Source organism: Papaver somniferum, unplaced genomic scaffold, assembly GCF_003573695.1.
Source record: "Papaver somniferum cultivar HN1 unplaced genomic scaffold, ASM357369v1 unplaced-scaffold_83, whole genome shotgun sequence".
Taxonomy (NCBI): Eukaryota; Viridiplantae; Streptophyta; class Magnoliopsida; order Ranunculales; family Papaveraceae; genus Papaver; species Papaver somniferum.
This window is the reverse complement of record NW_020651304.1, coordinates 2,153,565-2,180,576: the sequence shown is the minus strand read 5'-3', so window position 1 is coordinate 2,180,576 and position 27,012 is coordinate 2,153,565. Positions and strand designations below refer to the sequence as shown.

General features: G+C 35.6%; 1 long non-coding RNA gene across 1 annotated transcript; it reads left to right on the top strand.

The window, feature by feature from the left end:
* Window positions 1–3,197: 3,197 nt before the first annotated feature.
* Window positions 3,198–5,840, top strand: LOC113345797. Its single transcript, XR_003358303.1, has 2 exons — window positions 3,198–4,263; window positions 5,647–5,840. It is a non-coding gene; the product is annotated as an uncharacterized LOC113345797 (long non-coding RNA).
* Window positions 5,841–27,012: the final 21,172 nt, after the last annotated feature.

Sequence of the window (27,012 nt, the reverse complement as noted above, 5' to 3'; positions counted from 1 at the left end):
AAATTTCTGCTGAGTGTGTAAGTTTGAAAACTAGTAAACCAGTCACCTTAGGTACGCATACCCGTACGCGTACCCACGAAAGTTTTCGAACCGAAAATTTTTGTTGAGTTTGTAGACTCAAATCCGGTAGCTAAGGTACGCGTACCCAAGCTGGTTATTTCTCAAATCGGTAGTTCATGAACTTAAAACAATAAATTATAAGGTATGCAATCTTTGCAAACCGTGGATATATTGTTCATGAATTGATTCAAGTGAATCAAATCGATTTTGTTTCAGTTGTGTCTATGAATAAAGACCTAAGCATTTGAACAACTCTTGAACTAGTTCTTATGAGTCATTTGAACTAGTTATGAGAAAGATGAATACGGTTAATATGAAAGTGCTCATATGGCTAACCATTGGTTAACTATTTGTCAGCCAACTAAGTGTGCACATTTAGGTACGGTTACTCAAACTTAAATGAATATATTTCATTTGTGTGTGACATGCTAAGTTTCGATCCAACGGTTGAAAGATATTAGCTTGGAGAAATCAGGTTTTTTAACTAATGGTGATTATTGAATGCTTTGTTACCAAGGTAACTTGGATTGCAAACCCTGATTTGAAAACTATATAAAGGAGACATCTAGAAACTGGAAAAACTAATACCCACACCTCCTGTGTGATACTAGTTGGTTTTGCTAGAGTCGATTCTCCTTTAACCGTAGGTTTCTTCTCGAGACCCTGTCGGTTAAAGACTTAAAGACTTCATTGGGATTGTGAAGCCAGACGAAACTACTTCTCTTGTAGTTTAGCGATCTGATCTTGCCATTTTCTATCGTACGAGTTCAATTGCATAATTGGCTTGAGATTATATCTCCGATAGGGCAAGATAAAAAGAATCACAAATATCTTCGTCTCATCGTTTGTGATTCCACAATATCTAGTTTCGCTACCATACGATTTATATTATTGTGAGGTGATTGATAATACTAGGTTGTTCTTCGGGAATATAACTCCGGGTTATCAATTAGTTCCTGTTCACCTTGATTTATCAAAAGACGGAACAAAACTCATAGGTTTATCTGTGGGAGACATATTTATCTATTATCATAGACTTTTCTATGTGATACAGATTTGTTTATTGAAGTCTTCGACTTTGGGTCGTAGCAACTCTTAGTTGTGGGTGAGATCATCTAAGGGAATCAAGTCCGCAATATCCTGCTGGGATCAGAGACGTAAGGAGCGCAACTGTACCTTGAATCAATGTGAGATTGATTAGGGTTCAACTACAGTCCAGACCGAAGTTAGTTTGTAGTAGGCTAGTGTCTATAGCGACTTAATATAGTGTGGTGTTCAATCTAGACTAGGTCCCGGGGTTTTTTTGCATTTGTGGTTTCCTCGTTAACAAAACTTCTGATGTTTGTGTTATTTCTATTCCGCATTATATTTTGTTATATAATTGAAATATCACAGGTTGTGCGTTGAGATCAATCAATTAGAATATCCAACCTTTGGTTGTTGATTTACATTGATTGACACTTGTATATTGGTCTTTGGCACCATCCAAGTTTATCTCTCTAGTATTTGATAAAGACTCGCAGATTTCCATTTGCTTGAGTAAAGATCAAATCCAGAGATAGAGATATTAACTCCTTGATATACTTTTTATTAAGATTGAGTCTGACTGTCTAGTTGATTATCTTAAAAGTATATTAGATTTAGTCCACACAGATTGCTAACCGAAATATTGGGTGAGATTGTTGTACCCCTGCTTTTTCACAGAGCACTCCTGTGTTCTAGAAATTTGTTTAAAATGGGCAATTCTAGTTATTTCCTTTTAAGTAAGATTACTTGAAAATCTTTAAATAAAAAGTTTTGTTTTATAAGAGGTTAAAATCTTATAAGAACCTAACCCTTATTCGAATCCTTCATGGTTCTCAATAATGAAAGACCTAAAAAATGTTATATCTGATTTGATATACTCCTGTAGATTTCATGATCTATTAATCAGAAAATTCATATAATTCTTTTTACTGAGAACAAGAGATCATACAGTGAATTTGTGGGAGAATATTTTATTCAAGAAGTGGAAGTGTTTTGGATTCCTCTAATAAAGGAAGATTCGAACTTTGTTCTGATTTGTGCTCATATCAGATCATGCCCTCTCTTACGGAAGTAAGAGCTACAAATATGTGTGAAGGAGTTCTAGAACTAATGGAAGAAAGGAACTTCTGAAGGAATTATCCTCAATTGCTCAGAAGGAAATTATTTTCCATGTTGTTTGTTGGGCATCTTATAGAGACTTTCGTGATCTTCAAATGATTAGTTTTCACTCTACCAATCTGGAACTGTTTGAAGAAAACCTTGATGAGATCATGGAAACAGAGAATAACAAGGATGAATAAGCTTAAACTCTTGTTCAGAAAAATAGACATCAGTTTTTGATTTCTTTCAATAATTGTATAAGGTCTATTTTGAATAAAACTATCTTATTTATGAATAAAATTATTATTTTATAATTTTTCTTGTGATAGTTTTCAATTACATAACATGTGCTTGAATGCTTTATTTTATTGTTATGTGTTTATGGGATGATTGATTTTGGTTTTCATAACCTTAATATTCGATCTCATATTGTGTGAACCCTTATAGTTTGGGTGACTTTTTGGTTTAGCAGGATTAAGTTCTAGCCCATGTTGGTAGGCTTTATCAAAGGATCCTAAGGGGTTCCGATTGAAACTAATATGTTAAAAAGTCACAATATGTTGAATCATTTGGTTTAGCATAAAAGCATATGTGTTTCGGGGTTTCAACTTTTGCATCGCATTAGTTAAAACCGGTTTTCAACCTTTCTCTGGTAAAGGTTTATAAGGACCCTCAAGCTCGTCAATGATATTTGACTGGTCTAGCGATAGTCAATAGACGATTTAGTTAAATAAATTTTAATTATTAGAAATTAATCTAACAACGATGTAGACACGAAACTAGTTCCGTTAGATAGAACTCGAAAAGTTATGCGAGATGGACTACTCGAGCGTGTCATTAGGACACCAGACGAAGAAGATATCATCAGATTAATACCAATGGTAGATTGTCATTTTTCTTATAAACCGCCTGGCTGCCCTTATCCGTTCTCGGGTGCCTTTAACATTTTTATCGGCCTTATCTCCAAAACCAACCGAGAAGAATTCATTTCTCTTTTCTTTCTCGTTTCTTCTTCTTTCTTCCTCTTCTTCTCTGTTGTCCTGCTCGTGATTTCGGTGAGAAGGTTTAATGAGTTTGAGATTGAAATCTAGGGGAAATATTAAGAATTGATAGCTGGAGATGATGATGTGAATTATTGAGCCGGTATGAGAAGAAATTGTTGCTGTAAATTAGAAGTTACGGTTTCTGGAAGAATTCAAAGATGAATTAGAAGATGTAATTGATGTTTTAAGAAGGGGATTTGATATGGGTATTGATCGATTGGATGAATTAGGGTTAGAGATGAAGAGTAATTCGAGTTTGATGAAGTTAGGGTTTTGAAGCTGTAAATGAAACTAGGGTTCCTATGTAAATCAAAGATGGTGATGAAGATTGTTGGGTGTTTATATTTTTGATATGATTATTCAATTGAGGCAAAGGAAGGAAGAATTCGACCTCAGTTGCCTGAACAACACTGATTTAAGGTAATTGTTCTTGTTAGTACAATTGATTCAAGTTCATTATAAAGTTTATGAGTTGTTCAATGAATTGAGAACTGAGATGGATGTGTGTGTATGTGAATGGTGTTGTAATAGATGAACTGAATTGTTGTGGTTGAATTGGATTGAGATGGAGATGTGGTTGTAAAGAAGATGTTGTTTGAATGGAAATTGTACTGTTTTGGTGGTGGCAGTTAATGTAAGTTGCAGGTGATATTGAGTTGGATTGGCAGTGCAATGAAGGAGTTATGGCTAGTTTTGTGTTGGATTGCAGAGGGCATGAATGAATGGTGTAGGTCTGTAAAATAATATTAAAGAATGGATTGCTAGGTGGTTATGGTTTTAGTGCAGAGAAAGAGTAGAGTTATGTGTTAAGGTTGTGATTACAGAAGTGAAGATGTTGCAGAAGACTTGGATGAATCAAGTGTTTGGTTTTAGTTATTGCAGATGTAACTTATGGATGTAATGGGGTTGCTTGACAGTACAGTTTAGAGTTTGAGTTGAAGGGGTTAATTGATGCAGTTAGAATTGTGGTTGATGTTTAGAGGAATATATTAAGTCGAAGCTTTTTAGTGGAAGCTTGGAACTGCAATTGCAGGTAAGCTGTTTTGGTGTTTGTAATTTGATTTGAAGTTGTTTCGAATGAATGATTTGTGTTTGATGAAGATTATTTGGAACTGGATTAGCAGTTAGTATGGTTATAGAGTTATGTTGCATCATGTTGGTGCATTTGCGTTCTGTCCTGAGCAATGGCTCATGCCTTGGGTTTTCCAGCTAGTCAGATGTTGACTGATTCTCTGTGCCCGACTCAGCTATCTAACTGAGTTTACTCATTAACCAGACTTGACTCTGTTGACTAGGTTTAACCTTGACCAGAGTTGACTCAGTGGACCTTGACCAATTTGACTAGTTGACCCTGGACTTGACCTTGGACGGACGTGGACTGTTAGATGATCCCTTTGACTGTCAGTGACCGTTAGATGGACCAAACCTTAGGTTGGGCATGTTTAGTGGACTTGGGCTTAGAGCCAGTTTTCATGAATTAGACCCTTATGGTCTGATTTAGCCTTTCGTTCCTTCAACTAGGGTGTAGATATTCTTTAGACTTATCAAATGGACTATAGAACCAATTTAATTAAATTAGTAAACTTTTAGATATGCTAAAGATAGATAATGAAAAAGTGTAGTACCATAAACGAGCTTAGAACCAATAAATAGTTCACTTAGCTTATAACTAGAGAATTGTATGAGATTATGTTATGAACCTTGTATGAGCCTTTTGGCTAATCTCTTAGAGTGCTTGTGTGATTAACAATTACTCTTTATTAACAACGATCGATTCAAAGGATGAACCGGTAGATCGTGGATCTTGTGGTAGGCACGACTTGTCATGAGTTCAGGTGGGAACTTTATATTCTTCTTGTAATCATTGAGTTTCTTTCCTTTGCGAGCATGATGTGCTTATACTATTTATATGAATTTATATTGTAATTGCATTGAATGATGGTTGCATTGAATGTAAATGTATGTGTGTGATATGCGTTATGTGGTTTCCCTTGCAAGGAGTGTCTGTGTCTCCCCACAGGTCCTTGCTAAGTTAAGTAGGGCGGTATGCCATCCGTCAGCAATAGTATTAGTAGGGTGGTACACCATCCGTCGGCAATAATATTATATTTTCTGCTTATTAAGATAGTAGGGCGGTATGCCATCCGTCAGCAATAGTATTAGTAGGGCGGTACGCCATCCGTCAGAATATTATATATACTATTTTATTTAAGGGAAATCACCCGTGTGCATATTATGCTTGTTTGACTAACCTTTGCTTCTTGATGCGTGAATTGCTGAATGTTTCCTTTCACCATTGTCTCTTTTAAATTACCGTTTTATCTTTAGAACTGTGTAGCTTGTTAGTGATTACTTGAGAGTTATTTGTTTCCATTGGGTACCCTTGGGATGATGTGCTCACTTGTTCCCACATCAGTTTTTCAGTAACTTGAAGGAATGGAGCGCTCGAAGATATCTGTTTCGTAGCTTAGAGTTTTATGGAATCTAGTGTTGTTGTGCATCTTTTACTATATGTATTCTTTCTTATTTTGTAAACAACACATTTATATATTCTTAGAACTCGAAAGACTTTCATTTATATAATATCAGAGAGTTTGGGTTTTGTTATTTAACACTTTCTATAGTTATGATTCTTAAATCGGTAATCTAGTTTTGATGACTCAATTAGGTTGTAATCCTATCAGATAAGCAGGTTTAGTATTTGGGGCGTCACAAGGTTGGTTCTTGTTGTTGTTCTTTTTTCTTGCGAGAGGATGACAACACAACGGGGGAGAGTTCTAACTTGAACTTGCGCTTAATGATATATCTTTCTGGGGTGAAGAGGATGCGGAATTTGAGGTAACGAATTTGTTAGTTAAACATTTTTATGTTTAAGAAAAGCCTGATTTTATTGCATATATTTATTGCTTTTGCTTAACAAAATTTCGGTACAATTGATGTTTATTCCATTATTTGTGTATGGTTTTATTCCATTATTCAATTGATGTGTTTATCAAACACACATCCATCCATTATTTGTGTATGGATGTGTGTGTGATTCAATTGTTTCTGGTTAAGAAAAACTATTGTTATCTTGCTTTATTGTTTGGTATCAATTGTTTAGGCTTACGAAATTTCGGTGCAATTGCGGTACTATAATGTCTATGTTTGTTTCAATTGCTTCCGGTTGGTAAATAATTATGCAAGTTGATTTATTTGGGTTGTATGAATTGTTTATGGCTTAACAAAAAGGTTTTCGGGATCAATTGTTTAGTCCAATTCGATTCCGGATAAGAGAAACTAAGTTAATTCTGATCTTAGTTAAACTTATCAAAGTGGAGGTTTCGGTTATTCAAGTCTAATCGAATGCCTTAACAAGAAATGCTAGTTAACTAACCTAGTACTTGTCTTGTTTAAAAGTGAAAGGTCTAAGTTATTGTTCGAATAATTGGAACCTGATGAGAAAAATAAAGTTAATTCTGATCTTTATTTTGGTCTTATCGAACAAGCGATTGTATTTGTACAATCGGTTTAGCAAAGGAACTAAGGTGCTTAGTCAATTTTTGATTTGCTAAACTATTAGGGAAAATTTCTTCGGTCAATGGTTTCCTTGGTAACATATCAAAACAAGATTACTTTGTAGTTTCGATTTTGATATTGGTTATCTAAAATGGTGTGTGTGGAACCCTCGTGCTTAACTCTTATAGACTGTAAGTATTTTAAAATTTATAAGATCCTTTCGGTTTGTCCTTTATTTGCTCGTACCTTTGTCATTTTGTGAGAAAAAGGGGGAGAAATATATGGAGTAAACAAGTGATTTGGTATCACTAAGGAAAGGACAATGGTGCTTAAACGTTATATCTAACAAAATAGTAAAGCATAGACTAAGGGGGAGTAAAATATCATATTGATACTTGTAGTTATATGGACTATTAAGGGAATAACAAAGATGTGCGGATTGAAAATCTACCTATCTTACCTTTAGGGGGAGTATTAGCTTTGTTATTATAATGTCAATAGCGACATTTATGGATTGAATGTATATATGTTATTGTGTTGTTGAAACTTGGAATCAAGCGTATGTGTAATGAATTCTTGTAATTTGTTTATCCATATGATGTAAGAGTTTTGTCACTAAATTGACAAAGGCGGAGATTGTTAGAGCATAGCTCGGTTGAACCCACCAAGCGTTGGTATGTCAAGTTTGATTGTCATATTTTAGTGAATCAAAACTCATTTAAAGAGTCGCTTGATTATTTACTAGAGTCAACTTCGTATAGGTTAGCTAGAAAGTTACTAGGATATGAGACATACAAGTATTACTCGAAGACTTGAAGAATATGAAGAAATAAAGAGCTACATCGACGACATCATCCTTCCTCTTGAGGTTAGTAATATTTTGACTTGAACTGTTTCATTCCTAACATATCTTTCAAGTCGTGCATATTGAAAACATAACTGCGAAGCTGTGAATGATTATACTCTAGTTAGATATAGTATTAAGGAATTATAATACGAAGTATAACGCCTATCTTTTGAACTTCGTATATAAGACATCGACATAATCGTATGAATGTTATTGTGATTATGTATGGGTATGGGTGAAGATTTCATCCTAGGAAATAATGTTTTACATTCGTTTAAAGGAAGTACAATTCATAAACTTGTTTTATGAATCGAAAGGGAAATCGCTAGGCTTATTGGTATTATTATTCATTGCAAATCTTTGGATTACCAACATGTGTGTTTAGTATAACCGCTCATAACTTGTTTATGTATCTTGGTAAAACTATTCACAATGCCTGACTTTTGTATTGGTATGACTTTTATTAGTGAAATCGATCTTAGGTAATCACATGAGATGGTATGATCGATATATTGTAATTGGTATGACCAACTCTAGACATTGGGGAACTGATCCTAGTAAGAGGTGCAACCGATCACAAGCATGTGGAATCGATCCTTGTAAGAGGTACAACAAGTCTTAGTAATTGGTAATCGATCCTATGACTTGTGCAACCGATTATAAGTTAAATACCATAATTATGTGGTAACCGATCCTAGTACCTAGTCAACCAATTTTTGGAAATCTAGTGTGACCGATCCTAGCACCCACATGGAGGTAGAACCGTGAAACCCATTAATGGTGGTTTGATAGGATAATCAATCACATAGTTCTTGGAAGCCAGATGAACCAATTATAAACTCGTTAGGAAGTGTGGCAAATCGGTTCCAAGATCGTAAACATGAAAAAGGATTTACAAAGTAAAGATGTCCACATACTTTGAACATGTACAGTAACTCTTATCTTTTATTGTTCAAAGATATTCCTTAATAACTAAAGGAGAATCCCGGATCGAAATAAATCGAGAATATTTTAATTAAGGTTTTTAGTTTTATATGCTTTTAATTTCCAGCAATTAAAATGCATATCTTTAGAAAATAAAAATTGGTAATGTGCATTTACTAATTGGAGATTTTCTACTGAGATTTCGGTCAATATTTGGACAGAACATTACCAGGAACTATGGAAACCGAATTTGGAAATATATTGCATATCTTGAGAGTATTTTCGGTTTTGGAAATTCCTTGGTGTCCAAACTTCCTTGGTCTATAAATATTGAAGTTTGCATTTCGAGCAAACTAATCCTCAGAGCCAGCAAAACTACCTAATTGTGTTGTTACTGGTGGAACCGTCTCTTCGGAGAGGAAAGTACCCTAATTAGGCGAAATCTCTTACGACGACTCGTTTTAAAGACTTCTTTGGGATTGGGAACCTTTACGAGTATCGTTGGTGGGAAACTAGATAATTGTAGTTTATTATTAGTTTTCAATTGATTTGATTGACTAACGGTTGTTGAGCTTTGATTGCACCTAGTTTGTTTATGCTTGAGAATCTTCACTTCTGATATAAGATTCACTCAAACTAGATCGAAGTATCGACAGGGATCTTTAGACTATTTGTAGACCTAAAGACGTCTTGTGATAATCCATTGTTAACAGACTCCGTTCTGTGTTTGATTGATCACAAGAGATTCAAGTTGTTTGTGTGCAGGTGTTTATTGAAGGTATAAGAAGATTTGAAGACAAAGAAGATTTCTTATTTGAGTTCATAATCTTTGGTGTGCACAAAACTTGATCGGCTGGGAATCCAACTATAATCGGTTTATCTTTGTGATAACCTTGATTGATTAGTTAAGTAGATCGGAATCAATATAATTCTTTTTGATTCCAAGTATTGATTGCATAGTCTAAACAATTGCCTTGTTAGTTGTTGATAGATTGATCTAAGAACCTGACAAAGGAGTTTATTGGAATAAACGGAAGAGCCTTTTGTCAAACTCATATTACTTGTTTGAAAAGAGTTGTTCCCGAACAGATTTTTTGTTCCTTTACTGTTTGGAATACGAACCAAAGGAATTGTTCCAAGTGCGTGACTTATTGCAAGTTGGAGGCGCAGTGATACAGACGGAACTAGGTGAACTATAGGTTTAGTTGCTTGGTCTCAACTATACGAAGTTGGTTTAGATTTTGTATTACGGCTTAATCCTGAGAGTATTCAATTCTGGATAAGGTCCCGGGGTTTTTCTGCATTTGCGGTTTCCTCGTTAACAAAATCTTGATGTGTCTTTTACTTTTTTATTTCCGCAATTATAATTGTTTTTATTATAATTAGAAGTAAAATACACAAACGTTAATTTTAATTACTTAATAGCAATCCTATTGTGTTTGGTTAAGTTTGAACCTATTATCAAGTAATCATACTTCGTTGTTCTATTGTCTCGATTTTGTATCCATAGTCAATCACGCAAGTTATCTTGTTGTCGTATTGTCTCGATCTCGTATCCATAGACGATCACACGAAGTGTGAACCGATTAGTTGTACTGTCTCGACTCAGTCCATAGACAATCACTTTCGGAGAAAGGACTTATAGGTGGAAAAGTTTTAGATTGAGGTATATTTGGGTACCCTCGTATTTTCAGCCATGTTGAATCTGAATGTAGGAAGAAAACCAAGAAGAATCTTTCGTCTAATCTTACAAAGTGTAGTCAAAAGTGGCAGTCACTTAAAGACAAGGTTATGCAAGGTGCTACTAGTGTGTCTGGTGATATGTCGAATTCTGTTGATAATAATTCAGTTGTTATACCATTGATTGTTGGTGGTGGTGGGGTTGTTGATCTTACTAACTCTGTAGCTAATCAAAATTCTAAAAACATGGAATGTACGTTGGTTAATGGAAAGAATAAGAAGAGTGATGCTTCCAACTCTCCAACTCCTTTTGTGGATGAGTTACTCAAGTCTGATATTGTTACGCACCAAAATAAATTTGATATTCTTGATAGCGAGTTAGGTTTGGAAGGTTTTAAAGGAGATTTTTATGCTACAAAATCTAACGTTATTAATGATCAAGATTTTAAAAGAGATTTGGAAGGTACTTATAAAGTCACGGATTTGCAAGATTTCCGTGAATCTCCAAGGGCTAATGGGCCTGAATTGGAGCCTGCAAAAGCATGTTTAGATATAAAAGGCTCTAGCTGTGTATTGGATTCGCATAGTCCTGGGCCTGATAAGTCCATTGAATCTTTGGTCTCGTCAAGTTCTGGGCAGCCAAAAGATTTTAAAGAGTTAGAAGAAAAAAAGATTGCATTCCATGCAAGATTACATGCAACGAAGACACAAAGGGAGGTTTCAGATCTGGACGCACAAAAGAAAGACAAAAACCAAGAGGAGCGTGATTGCATTCCATGGTATTAAAGCCTCATGTATTGAAGTTACGGGTGTTATGGATGCTATTTTTTCTAAGACCAAGAAGAAAGGAAGAATGCGAGGGAGTCTTAAACGCAAATAGAGTATTCTTTTCTTTGTTTTATCGTTTTTTTTTTTTGGTGGATAGCCTTTTGGGATATTTTAGTTTGTTATTTCTTTTAACCCCTTTGATTTATGGGGGTGGGGGGATTTAGAGTCCCCATTTGTAATTACTTGTAATTACATTTTTTTGCTTAATAAACTATTGGACTTAGCAACAAAAAAAAACAAGAATAAGAATATCAAGTTAGACGGATTAGTTGCTAAGGAATCTAGACTTCATAATTTAAACTTTTATAATTTGTGATGACTTTGATGTTATCCTTTAAGCATTGATTTAGCCATAATCCTAAAAAAAAATATAAGTGGTGGAACAAGTTTACTAAAGTTTTTGCTATATGTCTTGATGAAAATGCTGATCTGACTATCTTTCAAACACTAATAAATTGTATAGTACATGATCCATGACGAGGTTATATAAACCTCATCTAAGTGTATGAGGAAGGGAAACTACACTGAAGGTTATCCTAAGATACACACTGATTTTGTATTTTTGGATGAAGGTGGATATCCAATTTATAATCGGTGTAATGATTGAAATGACGTAATAATCAGTGATAGACGTAAGAAAAACAATACAAATGTTGTTCTTTACCAGCCAATGTGTCAAGAATGTTCAATTGAAATATTAACGTGGATGTTGTTCCTTCGATTATCACATGTTGATGAGTAATCCAGTTATACTAAGATAGGTAAAGCATTTAACACACAATCAATATGATGTGAACAATGGTAAATTGATCTTTGTGATTCACCAAGTATCAATTATCGAAAACAAAAGGTAGAAACTGTCAAAACCCGAGTCATCTAACAGGTAAATGTACTGCTGATGAATACACAAGTGTCATAGTTGGTTATTTAATATCCAAAAACAATCTAAGCTTCTTGGAAATATTTCGCCATATGCTAACTTGGATTGTGCAAAGTTATATTTCTCACATGTCCCTATCCAACGAATTAAGCAGGAGACACACTACAGTTGTTGTGTTATCATCTTGAATTAATTAATGACGGCGTAGTTGGAGATATAATTACTTTGAATTAATGATTTATTTTGAAGCAAAATAAAATCGTATACAGGTTGACCAAATAAATTTTTTTGATTGTTAGCGACAATATTCACTTATGTATTGTCAAGTTTGGAATAGATAATTGAGGTATTATCTCGTCTAATTATGTTTTCAAAATTTACATTCCCTTTGATGCAAGTTTACAAGAAACTGGAGACCTAAGAGACTCTAGTGATTTAAACTGCAAAAAGAAAAAAAGAATTCGAATCGTTAATGATAAAGTATTATTATTGAAGTAATTTCTAAACTCAACCCGTTCTTACTGTTAAGGTCTAATACTTTCTTAAATTCTTACTGAAAATGCGGGGCTCCAACAACCACACCCAACAATTCGTTTGGCAATCTGAGAGGACTTGCTCCAATATACTTTCTAGAGAATCAACTAGACAGTCAGACTCAATCTAGAGTAAAGTATATCAAAGAGATTAATATCTCTAACTTTTAATTCAATCCGCAATCATCAAATAGAAATCTGCGATCCCAATTGATTATAAGAGGAGTTACTTAAACGGTACCAAACACCAATGTTCAAGTGTCAATCAATGTAAATCAACAACCAAAGGTTGGATATTCTAATTGATTGATCTTAACGCACAACCTGTGATATTTCAATTATACAACAAAATATAATGCGGAAAAGAAATAACACAGACACCAGAATTTTGTTAACGAGGAAACCGCAAATGCAGAAAAACCGAGGGACCTAGTCCAGATTGAACACCATACTGTATTAAGCCGCTACAGACTCTAGCCTACTACCAATTAACTTTGGACTGGACTGTAGTTGAACCCTAATCAATCTCACACTGATTCAAGGTACAGTTGCGTTCCTTACGTCTCTGATCACAGCAGGATACTACGCACTTGATTCCCTTAGTTGATCTCACCCACAACCAAGAGTTGCTACGACCCAAAGTCGAAGACTTGATAAAAAAATCTGTCTCACACAAAAAAGTCTATAGATTGAATAAATCTGTCTCCCACAGAAATACCCAAGAGTTTTTGTTCCGTCGTTTGATAAATCAAGGTGAACATATAAGATGAACTTGGTCGAAGCGAAAGCTTTCCAACACATATTTCGAGAAATATGTAAGCGAGTTAAACTCAGTTCGAAATCTCAAATGTGTATATAAGAAACTATATCGTAATACGACTTATGTCTCAATATAGGAGATAGAGTAGAAATATACTTTCCAAGTGATAGATGAGTTTAAGTTTCCACATACCTTTTGTCGATGAAGTTCCACAAGCTCCCCTTAGTTGTTCTTCGTCTTCAAATGATGAACGCCGTGAAAACTAAGCTCAACTACACAATCTATGTCCTAGTCCGAGACATCTATAAATAGGCTAGAAATCAAGACTTATGATTTTGATCACTAACATTGACAAACATGCTTGAGATAGCAACGCATGCGAGTTCGACCGAGCAGTGCTCTAACAATCTGTCCCTTTGTCAATTTTAGTGACAAAACTATCAATATATATGGATTACAAAATAAATAAAAATTTGTAGCTTCTCATCTGCTTGATTTCCTTGGCATCTTTAACACGACTCGAAAACTTCGTCACTTCCAAGTACTCCATGATCCTAAACGTGTTCAACTCAGCATCATCGTTGTTGAAGATCCGTAGCGATAACAATGAGAAAACAAATGCTCTCAATCATTGTTATACAGTGTCATAGTATCATTACACAGCATCAAAGTTCAATTGTATCACAACTTTGACAACAATACTACGGTGATATGTATCACTCCCCCTTAGTCAATACTTCATATCAACATGAAAAGCACTCCCCCTTTCATAATGATCCGTAAACCATATGTATTTGTAGTATGAAACTACACATTAATTCTCCCCCTTTTTGTCAATATAAATTGGTAAAGGTACGAAAACTAGTGGGATCCTCATGAAATTTTCATAGAGATACTTCATGACCAACAGAGAATAGCATACCAACTAATTTAGATGCAATCATAAAGTCGAAGATAAATGCATTCATCAAGGAGTTTATAAAGATACAAGATAACTCCCATAATATTCCACAACCGCACTCCCCGCAAAGATTTGGCAATTAAGCACAAGTTCAAAAAGAACTCTCCCCCATAAAATGTCATTCCCGAGAGAACAACAAAGGCGATCTTGCTTTTACAAGAAAAATAGGATTTCTTTGGACATAACCGAATCACATGAAAACATGAATTTGTATCCAAAAAGAATTCAATTAAAATAACTACAAGAGAACCCATGGATAGTTCAATTGGAATACACAACTAAATTAACCACAAGAAGGTGATCAATTCAATTGGCCATGCTCGACATAAGAGACGGAGCAACACGGTATGTGCACAAAAATGTGGATCGGAGATCGACCAATACTGCGGAATACACAAGGGTTCATTCTATTTTCCATCACTATTTGCACAATGACATACAATAGACATAATACTTGTAAACAAAAGTTTTATCCTTTCTTCCATCAAATAATGACATAAAAGGCTTTAACTCTTGTAAGTCAAAATTTCATTCTATCTTTTATTAATACTTTCATACCGACATAATAGAGATAAATTTTGAACAAGTACGGGACAATCATAGGTTCACAGACGTAAACAACATATCCCATCAAAATTTGCAATATATAAAATCATAAAGATTAAAATTGCAAAAATCATCTTCCAAATAATTTAGAATTTAAATAAATAAATCTAAAAACATTGAAGATGAAACCGTTTGGAAGTATCTATATGTAATCACAATAATGGCTATTCCAAACCCTACTAATCCTTCTAAAAATACAAGAATAAATTCTCATTAAGAAGATTTACTAGACATTGAGACCTCTGAAGAATTATTTATCGTCCCCGAAATCCTTGTCGTCAACAGCCATAGGAACATAAGGTTCGTGGAGAAAGGAGTCAATTCCAACAAACCTTCTAGACTGATGGCAGGGTTAGAAACCTATTATTATATACCGCAAGCGCACGGTGTATAGAATATAGATGACGACAAATACGGGTCAATCCTACCGGGGAGTTGGATTGGGGAAACTAAACTTCTTAGGTTCTACAAATACTAATTTAGAGACGAAGTGGGTTGTCGATACGACAAGGATATGGATGATTATACAAAAGAAATAGGATTAAAATCCAAAATAAAGATAAACCAGGGCTTTGAATCCACCACCTAAATGCATAGAAATCCCCTAGTTTGATATACCAGTTCCCTTTTTAATCAAAGAGATATAGAGGTTCTAGCCTCAAACTACCTTGAAGATGTGATAAATCACTTGCACAAATGGATAATTTAACCTCAGAAAAATATGTCAATCCATAGCATTACCTATCTGTTTAAAGCATAGATAATCACAAATTGAACTAAATCATTTCATATATAGGCTTGAATACATAATAAAGAATTGTTGTAACTACCATGGATGCTTCATATACAAGGTGAAAGTAAATTGCAAGTATTCAGAGATCAAATCATGTTTCTCATTATAAATCCCATGAAGAACAAGTAAATAAAACCATGAAATTCTTATTTCATCTCAACCCTAGCAGAGATTTTTAGAACTTAACAAACATTGAAATAAAACCTAAACTAATACTACAACTTGCACCGGCTACTCCGGGCTTCGATTCTTCCTTACAATCTTCTCCCTATTTATACAAGACCTCTCCCTATTCTCAATCCCATTTTCAATAAAGTACAATCAGAAAATTAGGGATTTGATGTGATTACAACTCACCACTGATTCAAACATGAAATACAGAACCACTGCTACTGATTGTTGACAGAATTTCATTCTTCTTACTTGTTTTGATCAATTAAGACCCCTAGCTATTTATGCCAGGTTACAGTGAAAGAAAGAAGTACAAAGAGTGATTCAAAGAGTAGGACGGTGGTGGCAGTGTTGATTGACTTGAGGGAGATGATGGCTTTCAGTGTGTAAATTGGGGAAACAAGCATGGGGCTCAAGAAATCATTGTCTGCTATGGACAAAACAATAGAGAGAATGGGTTTTTCAGAAGGAGTTGGAAATGGAAATTAGGGGAAAGAGAGAGATGGGTACGTGTGTTTTCACTGAATAAAGTTGGGTCTGTTTGGATGTGCACCATGAACACCTGTGCTAGGAGTTCAAGAGATTTTATTTTCGTTTGTTAATTTTGCTTCATACATGAGTAACACTTGGGCTAACACTTCGGCCCATGTAATTCCAACGACACTCGTTCCCCGCACTTGAACTTCCTTCCATATTTTTACTTTCGCAATAGCTCTGTCGACCATGCTCTCTTTATTCTCCTACAAACAAACATAAAAACTATCAATATTTATAACAAGAAGATTATTGATGCCTCGAGACACAAAATGCACAATTTGGCTTAAAATGGGATATTAAAGTTCTTGAGATGTGATAAATGATAAGAAAATTATATAGGAATATGCATTATTAGACACCGATCAACTGATAATGTCGAATCAGGGCTTTTTGAATTTCGAGAGTTCTCAAGACAAAAGCCTTTATTTGTTGAATCACCTTCCTTGTTTCCTTCAACTCTTCAAGAACACCAGAAAACTTCTGAGAATTTGAAGGAACAGCTCTTGGCTTCCTCACATTCCTTTTTTTTTCTTTTCAAAGTTGGAGGTAGCGGAGATTTCTCTTTTTCCTTCATGATTGATGGCTTAAATATTAACATCTTTTCTATCAGAAGACATGATGCTTGGAGTTTCCATGAGTGTATGGGTTTGTGAGAGGAAATCACAATTGAAGCTCAACAAGCAGTCTTAAGATAAAAAGAGTTTCAAAGAAGGAAAAGGAATGTAGGGTTACGGAACCTTTAACCGCACAGGTTCACGCACGCACAAATCACAACCCTACAGAGAGTCTAATTGTCGAGAATAACCCTCTTTTATTGATTAAACAGGGAAGTACCTTTCAATATCAATTAGATATGAAAGAATTCCAAATCTTGCAAAACAGGCAAAGCTCAAAAAGAAAAGAAAACAAATTTAAAACCATTTTTCTTTTTCAAAAAGCCTGAGGTGTGCAGAATCTTGTCTCTTTTAATCAGGCACATGAGACAAGATGCACTAACCAACACAATTTAAGTTGTGCTGGGATGAATAATAATTTGTCCATCACATCCTTTTTGATCGGAATTCATAGAACCCTGTTTATCAAAATGTTTATACCATACTATTTTCTCTAGTGGTCTTGACCTATCTTTGGAAACCAACTTATTTGAAGAGGATAAAATCTTACATACCTCAGCGGTTTTTTGAACAAGTTTAAGCTTGTTTGCTAGGCGATTTGCTCTTCGTTGAAGTTTATTGACATATCTCATCTTGTGTTTGTATTTGAAAGTTGAAACTCTTTGAAAGTTCATGACCTTTGAGTGAACAATAAGAGCATGTCAATGGATAAGATGATTCAGACGCCCAAGATGTGCAAGCTTCTAGACACAAAGTGGAACCTGAAAAATCAGACATGGAGTTTCCAACAGAAAGGTTAATTTTTTCTTCCAGATTGGTTGAGTCTTCTTCTGGAAGAATATCGAGATTGATGTATGTATTGCTACAATTATCAAAATAAATATCTTCACAAAGAAGTGCAACACTTGATCTTTCGTCTTCATTAGAATCATAGTGATCAGACATTTCATCAAGAGTTGCAGCAAGACCTTTGTTCCCAGTGTATTTTCTACAGTTTGGACACTTATTACCAAAATGACCAAAACCTTTACACTTAAAGCACTGTGGCATATCCTCGTCATCAGCCTCGTCAACATCGATTGTGAGGTTTAACTGATGACCTAGGTTTGTCTCTGGAAAACCGTTTACTTCTTGTGATCAAAGAGACTAGATTGTCAAGATCTTCATCTAATGAATCAGTCTCAGAAAGATTATCCTCAGAGACATGAACACTTCTACTTTTGTCAAGCAATTTAGTGTTCTTTTGTGCTTTGAAGGCAACATCCTTTCCGATTTTGAATGTATGCTCATGATCAAAGATTTTTAGCTTTCCAACCAGCGTGTTTCTGGAGAGAGAATCAAGGTTATTTCCTTCAACTATGGCATGCTTCTTAGAATCGTATCTAGATGGCAGCAATCTGAGAATTTTCATCACAATGTCCTTTTCAGGAATAGTCTTACCCAATGCAAAAGATGCATTAACAATTCCATACACTTTGTGATTAAACTCATCAAATGAATCTTCATCTGCCATACAAAGGTTTTCCCAATCGGAATTAAGGTTTTGAAGCTTAGCTTCCTTTTCACTGGTATTCCCTTCAAATACGGTTTCTAAGATATTCGAAGCATCTTTAGACTGAGTGCACATAGTCACATGGTGTTGAAGATCTGGGGTAATGGCATGTATAATGGCATTCAAACCGTCGGAGTTTTTCTTTGCAGCAAGTATCTCAGCAGTGTCATATGCATCAATATCCTTAGGAACGGTCGCATTCCCTACTGCCACAACGGGAGCATCATAGCCATTAACTACATAAACCCAAGATTGAAAATCACGCGCTTGGAGAAAGGCACGCATAACAATTTTCCACCACAAGTAACTTGAACCATCGAAGACTGGTGGTACGTTTATAGAGATAGCACCCCTGTCCATATCAGATCGCTACAAACACAGACTTATGAGGTCTTTAATGTGTTTGCCTGCTCTGATACCAATTGAAAATGCGAGGGTCTAACAACCACACCCAATAATTCGTTTGGAAATCTGAGAGGACTTACTCCAATATACCTTCTAGAGAATCAACTAAACAATCATACTCAATCTAGAGTAAAGTATATCAAAGAGCTTAATATCTCTAACTCTTAATTCAATCCGCAATCAGCAAATAGAAATCTGCGAGCCCGATTGAATATAAGAGGAGTTACTTGAACGGTACCAAAGACCAATATTCAAGTGTCAATCAATGTAAATCAACAACCAAAGGTTGGATATTCTAATTGATTGATCTTAATGCACAACCTGTGGTATTTCAATTATATTACAAAATATAATGCGGAAAAGAAATAACACAGACACCAGAATTTTGTTAATGAGGAAACCGCAAATGCAGAAAAACCCTGGTACCTAGTCCAGATTGAACACCACACTGTATTAAGACGCTACAGACTCTATCCTACTACCAATTAACTTCGGACTGGACTATAGTTATACCCTAATTAATCTCACACTGATTCAAGGTACAGTTGTGTTCCTTACGTCTCTGATCCCAGCAAGATACTACACACTTGATTTCCTTAGTTGATCTCACCCACAACCAAGAGTTGTTACGACCCAAAGTCGAAGACTTGATAAACAAATCTGTCTCACACAGAAAAGTCTATAGATTGAATAAATCTGTCTCCCACAGAAATACCCAAGAGTTTTTGTTCCATCTTTTGATAAATCAAGGTGAACAGGAACCAATTGATAAACCGGACTTATATTCCCGAAGAACAGCCTAGTATTACCAATCACCTCACAATAATCTTAATCGACTAGGGAAACAAGATATTGTGGAATCACAAACGATGAGACGAAGATATTTTTGATTACTTTTATCTTGCATATTGAAGAAATTAATCTTGAGTCAATTATTTCAATTGTACTCAATACGATAGAATCGGGCAAGATCAGAACACGCAACTACAAATAAAATAGTTGGGTCTGGCTTCACAATCCCAATGAAGTCTTTCAACTCGTTAACCTACAGGGTCTCGATAGAAACCTAATGTTAAAGGAGAATTGACTCTAGTTTATGCAACTAGTAACACACAGGAGGTGCGGGGATTAGGTTTCCCAGTTGCTAGAGTTCTCCTTTATATATAATTTTCAAATCAGGTTTTGAAATCCAAGTTACCTTGGTAACAAAGCATTCAATATTCACCGTTAGATGAAAAACCTGATTGAACCAAGCTAATATCTTTCAACCGTTAGATCGAACTTAGCTTGTTACACACAAATGAAATGTACCCTCATTTAGGTTTATGTAACCGTACCTAAACGTGTACATCATGTTGGTGCACAAATAGTTAACCGAGGTTAGCCATATGATTACTCTCATATCAACCTTACTCATCTTAACCATAACTAGTTCAAATGACTCACATGAAACTAGTTAAAGAGTTGTTCAATTGCTATATTCTCATAGAATTATACAAGAACACAATTGAAGCAAAGTCGGTTTGATTCACTCGAATCTATCATGAACATTATAGCCACGGTTTGAAAAGATTGCATTCCTTATTATATAAATGTTCATGTTCATGTTTAAAACCGATTTTAGAACTTTAACCTTCAAGTGTGCAAACGGGTACGCATACTTGAAATACCCGGACTAAGATTGAGTTACGCCACTACGCAAACGGGTACGCAAACTTCAAATCCCAGCAGAAATTCTCGGACATGAACCTGTACGCCAGTGCGCAAACGGGTACGCATACTTAGGTTCCCGGATTTCTCAAACCAATAGGTACGCAAACGGGTGCGCATACTATGGTTCCCGGACATGGATTACATATGTGCAAGAGTGCACAACATGATATATCCAATAATGGTTAAGTGTTCTAAAGTCTTATTTCAATCATTGAAACTTTCTTAAAGGATGACAATAGCCGTTTTCACATACTATTAGCATCAAAGCAATTTTCAAGTTATTGAAATAATCATTACGAAACATTCCAAGACAACACCAAATGATTGTATCACACAAACCATGTAAGATGTTACTCGAAAATTTTCACATGATATAAGATGAACTTGGTCGAAGCGAAAGCTTGCCAACACATATTTTGAGAAATATGTAAGCGAGTTAATCTCAGCTCGAAATATCAAATGTGTATATAGAAAACTATATCGTAATACGACTTATGTCTCAATAACTTGAAAATTATAGAGTAGAAATAGACTTTCCAAGTGATAGATGAGTTTAAGTCTCCACATACCTTTTGTCGATGAAGTTCCACAAACTCCCCTTAGTAGTTCTTCGTCTTCAAATGATGAATGCCGTGAAAACTAAGCTCAACTACACAATCTATGTCCTAGTCCGAGACATTTATAAATAGACTAGAAATCAAGACTTATAGTTTTGATCACTAACATTGACAAACATGCTTGAGATAGCAACGCATGCGAATTCGACCGAGCAATGCTCTAACACTTACATGTTAATCCGTAATGATTCACCATTACAGATTACAAAGATGTGGGTGGTGATTGCTGACACAGGTGGATGTAAATGCACCCCTAACAGGTTAATGGCGACTATCTTCTAGAACTTTAATTTACGTTTATGTTGCATCATCAATATGTGCATATTGTCTGCATATAAATGTTGGGAACTTAGTATTATCACGTTACGTCAACCGCATTTTGTATTTAGCCAGCAGTTTGAAATTCAGATTTCCACTTCTTGCATCGACTCCATCATCTTTTTTATACGTATATTTCTTTAATTTGTGATTCTAATGTCTCGATTCAGGTCAGTAAGTTTCTCATACCATCCACTACAGTTTTATGCCATCTCTATCTTTTATTTTAATAGTTAATGTTGACAATGATGTCTTAATTAAGTTTTCCTGCAGCTACACAGCTACAACTACGTGATAGTTACATGTGTTTTGGCTTATTTTTCCTTTTTATTAGTTTGGGGTAGCAATGACGCTCTTTTTGGTAAATGAAGTTTCAGGTAGCTTCCACTCCACTTACATGCCTCCAATTAATTCATATATAAATGCAATCTTCTTACCTTATATACGTGTCTTGCATAATTTTAGCCTTCAGCTTCATTAATATACGTAATCTTACAGTTTGCTCTTTAACCATTTGTATTATTAGCAACATTAATCTCAAAAAATGTGATAATTTATTATTAGTAGATAAGAATGCAATGTGAATTTCCCATGCATTCCTTTATACTGATTTGTTTTAAATGAACTCAGTTTGCTTTATCAATGAAAGACCAAATTGAACTCAGTTTGCTTTACTATTAGTCGGACCATAGTAGTTGGGACCGTCACAGGAACATTCAATAATATTACTATTATTATTATATCTTAAAACATATAAGGTTAATTAATAGATTAGTTGGTGTTTTGTTGGCCGGGTCAAATTAGTTTGGGCCAAAGATTTAGCCATTGATGAAAAAATTTAGGATCAAATGTAATTTTCATATTAAAATTAGTCGTGATGAAATCCAGGGGTTAAGCCCATAAGTTAGCTGAGACCTGCAACATAGTATTTTGTTAGTCGGGTCAAATTAGGCGAGACCTGACCCCATAAATTCTCTTGGAAAATAATATTGGCTTTAAGGTTAGCCATTTTATTGGTCCAATTAGCGGACGCTTTAAAATCGCCCGTTGGTTGTTTGTAAGCTAAATAAGAATCGAACTCCCAAAGTTTAATTATACGGGTTTTGTATTGGAATATTAACGGTGTTGCACGTGAAGCAGCACACTGTAAGATTAGAGATTTAATAAGGGAATTCAAGACGGATATTTTCTGTCTTGCTGACCAAAGGTAGCGCGCTCGTCTAACTTTGGTAGAAGACTTCAGATGGAAGGTTTTTCTCCAGATATTATTCATAATTATTCTGTTTCCAGTATTGCTAATCTTTGGATTTATTTTTTGAATGAAATAAGTCCTTCTGTAGTTAATACGAGTAAGCAAGCCATTACTATTGAGGTTGAGGGAGTTCATATCTCTTTTGTGCATGCTAGCTATGTTCAAGTTACTCGTAGAAGTCTTTGGCAGCAGCTTAGTATGCAAGATACAACTACTCCTTGGCTTGTCATGGGAGACTTTAATTGTATTTTGCGTCTTGATGAAAAGATGGGGTCTGGAGCCTAGGACCTCGGCTATCAACGAGTTTAGTGACTGGATGGACGATAACAATCTTTTTGAAGCTGATTCTCTGGGTACCAAGTTCACTTGGACTAATCGACAATCGGGATCTGATAGAATTATAAGCAAACTCGATAGAGCAGTTATTAATTATGTTTGGCTGGCAAAGTATGAAAATTGGCGTTGCAAAGCTCTTCCTAGAGAAGTATCGGATCATTCTACTATGTTGGGCTATCCTTTTATGGTCTCTCATCCTAAGAGAGCTCCTTTTATAATACAAAAGATGTAGTTTTTGCATTCAGATTTCCTTCATATGGTTCAAGACAGTTGGAATATGCCAGTTCATGGCTTACCGGACTTTATTCATTCAAGTTGAAGAGGTTGAAAGGGGTTATGAAGGAATGGAATTTGTTGGGTTTTGGCAACATTCACTCTCGTTTAAAACAAGATCAGTTGAGATTTGAAACGGTTGCGCGCATCTCAGATAAAGATCCAACTGATATTGCTAAATTTAATATTATGAAGGATGCTATGAATACTCTTGGTGAAACGAGGCTTCAGCACACCACAATGCTTAAGCAAAAGTCTAGAAATCAGTGGCTTGTTGAGGGATCAAGCAACTCCAATTTCTTTCACAATAGTATTCGCGTCCGAAGGAGTTCAAACACTATTTTCGAGTTAGTGGATAGCAATGGTGATACTATTTCTGATTATGACCAGCTGCGTGACCATGTGGTGAATTATTATGAGGAGAAATTTAATGGCCAGGATTTGGATTATGATATGGATTTATTTGATTTTGTTCATGATTCCATTACTGCTGAGGAAAGTCTTGCCATGGACCAAATTCCTTCTCCCGAAGAAATCAAGCAAGCAGTTTTTGATTTAGGAGCTGATAGTGCTCCGGGTCTGGATGGGTTTTCTGGTTGTTTTTACAGTCATTGCTGGGATATTATCCATGATGACTTGGTTAAGGCGGTGACACATTGTTGGGGTACTGGTCATATTCCGAATGGTGTGAATTCTAGCCTTATCATTCTTCTGGCCAAGGTAAGAGGGGATAATAATCTTCGTAATTTTCGTCCGATTGGGCTTAGTAATTTTTTCTTCAAAATTTTTACTAAGATCCTAGCTACTAGACTTGGTAGTGTTTTAGACAAGCTTGTTTCTGAAGAACAAGTGGCGTTTATAAAGGGTCGCAATATCCATGAGAACATTAGTTTAGCTTCTGAGATGGTCAATGAGCTTCATTTAAAACGCAAGGATGGAAACATTCGTCTTAAACTTGATATATCTCAAGCTTTTGACACGGTGAGTTGAGCATTTTTGTTAGAAGTTTTTCGTAGATATGGTTTTTCTGATCAGTGGTGTTCTTGGATTTTTAATATCCTTAATTCTGCTAGAATCTCTATTCTTATGAATGGCAATCCTGAGGGATATTTCAAAATTAATAGAGGTTTACGTCAAGGAGATCCTCTTTCTCCTTTGATTTTTGTGCTGATTGAAGACCTTCTTAGCAGAAATATTACCAATCTGCTTAGTGAGAAGAAAATGACCCCTATGGTTACAAGAGGTAGCATTTCTCCTACTCATCTTTTCTTTGATGATGACATTATGATTTTTTGCAAGGGCAACCTAAAGAGTCTTCATAACCTGGTGGACTTATTGGGTAAATACCAACGTGCTTCTGGACAAACTGTGTGTTGTCAAAAGAGTAAGATATATTATGGTGGTGGTTCTCTGACTAGAAGAACTTATCTTGCTTATTATTTAGGGATGAGTGTTGATACTTTTCCTGACCGTTATTTGGGAGTTTAAATTATGCAGGGTCGGTTAAATATCATCACATTGCTAATGTTGTCGAGAAGATTAAATCTCAGTTGACTGGTTGGAAAGGAAAAGATTTATCTTTTAATGACCGCATTGTTTTGGTTAATCTGTCATTGCCAGTTATTCTATTCACAACATGGATATCTATCGGTGGCCACGGAAGTTCATTCTTCAATGTGAAAGAGCAATTCAGAATTTTATTTGGTCTGGGGATTCAAATGTTAGTCGCGCTGTTGTAGTTGCTTTCAATAAAATTTGTTGCCCTTTTGAGGAGGGGGGCCTTGGTTTAACTCGTATGGCTACTATGAATACAACTCTTCTCATGAAAATTTGGTGGAATATTCGTACTTCTCATAAGAAATAGGCTGGTTTTCTACGAGCTAAATTCTTTGGGAGAAATGGTTGTATCAAACAATATAGTGTTAAATCTTCTATTCTTCCTGGTATTCGGAAGGTGCACCAACTAGTTGATTCTAACACTAAAGTTTAGTTGGGGGATGGTCGTTCTACTTCTCTTTACTATGATGCTTGGCATGGTAATAAATGTGTTGCGGATTTTTTAAATGATCATTCATTTGACAGAACTGTTTTGGTTAGCGATGTCCTGGTTGACAATCAATGGGTGATCCCTGAAGCCCATTTGAACCTCTTGCTTGCTGCGGGTTTAGATGTGAATCAGCTTCCATTTCCAGTTGGAGGGAATGATATGCGAATCTGGATGCCGGAATACAAAGGGGAGTTCATTGTTAGCTCAGCAAAAAATTAATTCGGCAGAGATATAGTATGCTGGAGGGTGCGTCTCTCATTTGGAGAAAATAGATCCATCCAACTTTAGCTGCTCAAAATTGGAAGTTCATACGTAAAGCTTGCGCGACAGATGACCTTATCAGACACATATTTAAGATTCAGCTAGCAAACAAATATTCGCTTTGGAACTGCAGAAGAGACTCTGGAGCATGTCCTTTTTTAGTGTTGTTTTGCTGCTCGTGCTTGGAATTGGATTTCGTCCATTTTTGGTATTAATGCTGACTTTAATTTGTTGATTTCTTACAAGGCTGCTCGGAGTAGGAGTCGAATGATACGTGACATGTGGCTTCTAGCTAACCTGGTGATCAGATCGGAGCTTTGGTCCGTAAGAAACAAAGTTGTTTTTGAACATAAACAAGTGAACTGGAGTGTTTTTTTCAAGCGAGTTTTGAAGGTAATTCAGGATTATTCGATTCGTCTCAAAGGTCACATGCGAAACTGCTCTGAATACATTCTTCTGCTGGATTATTTCCGTGTGAAGCATAGGAGTATGAAGTTTGTTCAGCCGGTAGAATGCTTTTGGCATCCGCCGTACCAAAATGAGTTACAATTGTGCTGCGATGGGGCAGCAAGAGGCAGTCCAGGTATAGCCGTATCTGGAGTGGTATCTAGGGATGCTAGTTGCAACGTTATTAGTTCTATGACCATTGGTCTGGGAATAACAACCAACTTCTTAGTTGAATTATATGGAATACTGGTGGGTCTTGAATGGGCTTCTAGATGGGGTTTTCGTCGCGTTTGCATCAGATCAGACTCGGCTAGTGTGGTGGAAGCATTTATAGGTAATAGCTTACCTTGGTTTGCACGACCAAGATGGTTAGCAGTTTGTCAAAGCTACGATGCCATTAGATTTATTCGCACTTTCCGTGAGGCTAATTTTTCAGCGGATAACATGGCAAAGAGAGGTTGTTTCCTTGATAATGAAGTTGGAATTCACTTTGATGGAAGGCCTCAATTTTTAATTTTCAGTTGAATACCCTAATGTTGCTTATTATAGATTCAAATAGTTTATAAGTTTTTGGGGCTTTTGCCTCTTTTTTTTATAAACATCTCTTGTATATTTGTTATCTATTAATACAATTTTTGACTAATCAAAATAAAAAAAAAAACATCTGTGGTGCATTGGCTTTTCTTTTTCTATTTTCTCTAGCTTTTACCCAAACTAGTATGTAACCCGTGCTACACACCAGGGTCGACGTGATCAACTAATTTGATGTGGCGGGCCTTCGCCCCGCACCCGTGGTCAAATGTGTTAAACTATTTTTTATCAATCTTTAATTAGTTTGATCTTTTAAAGGGATAGAGAAGCCTGATGCCCTTTAGGTGTCTAATGTTCTGATGATATAAGTTTGATATTATAAACCTAAATTCATGTAT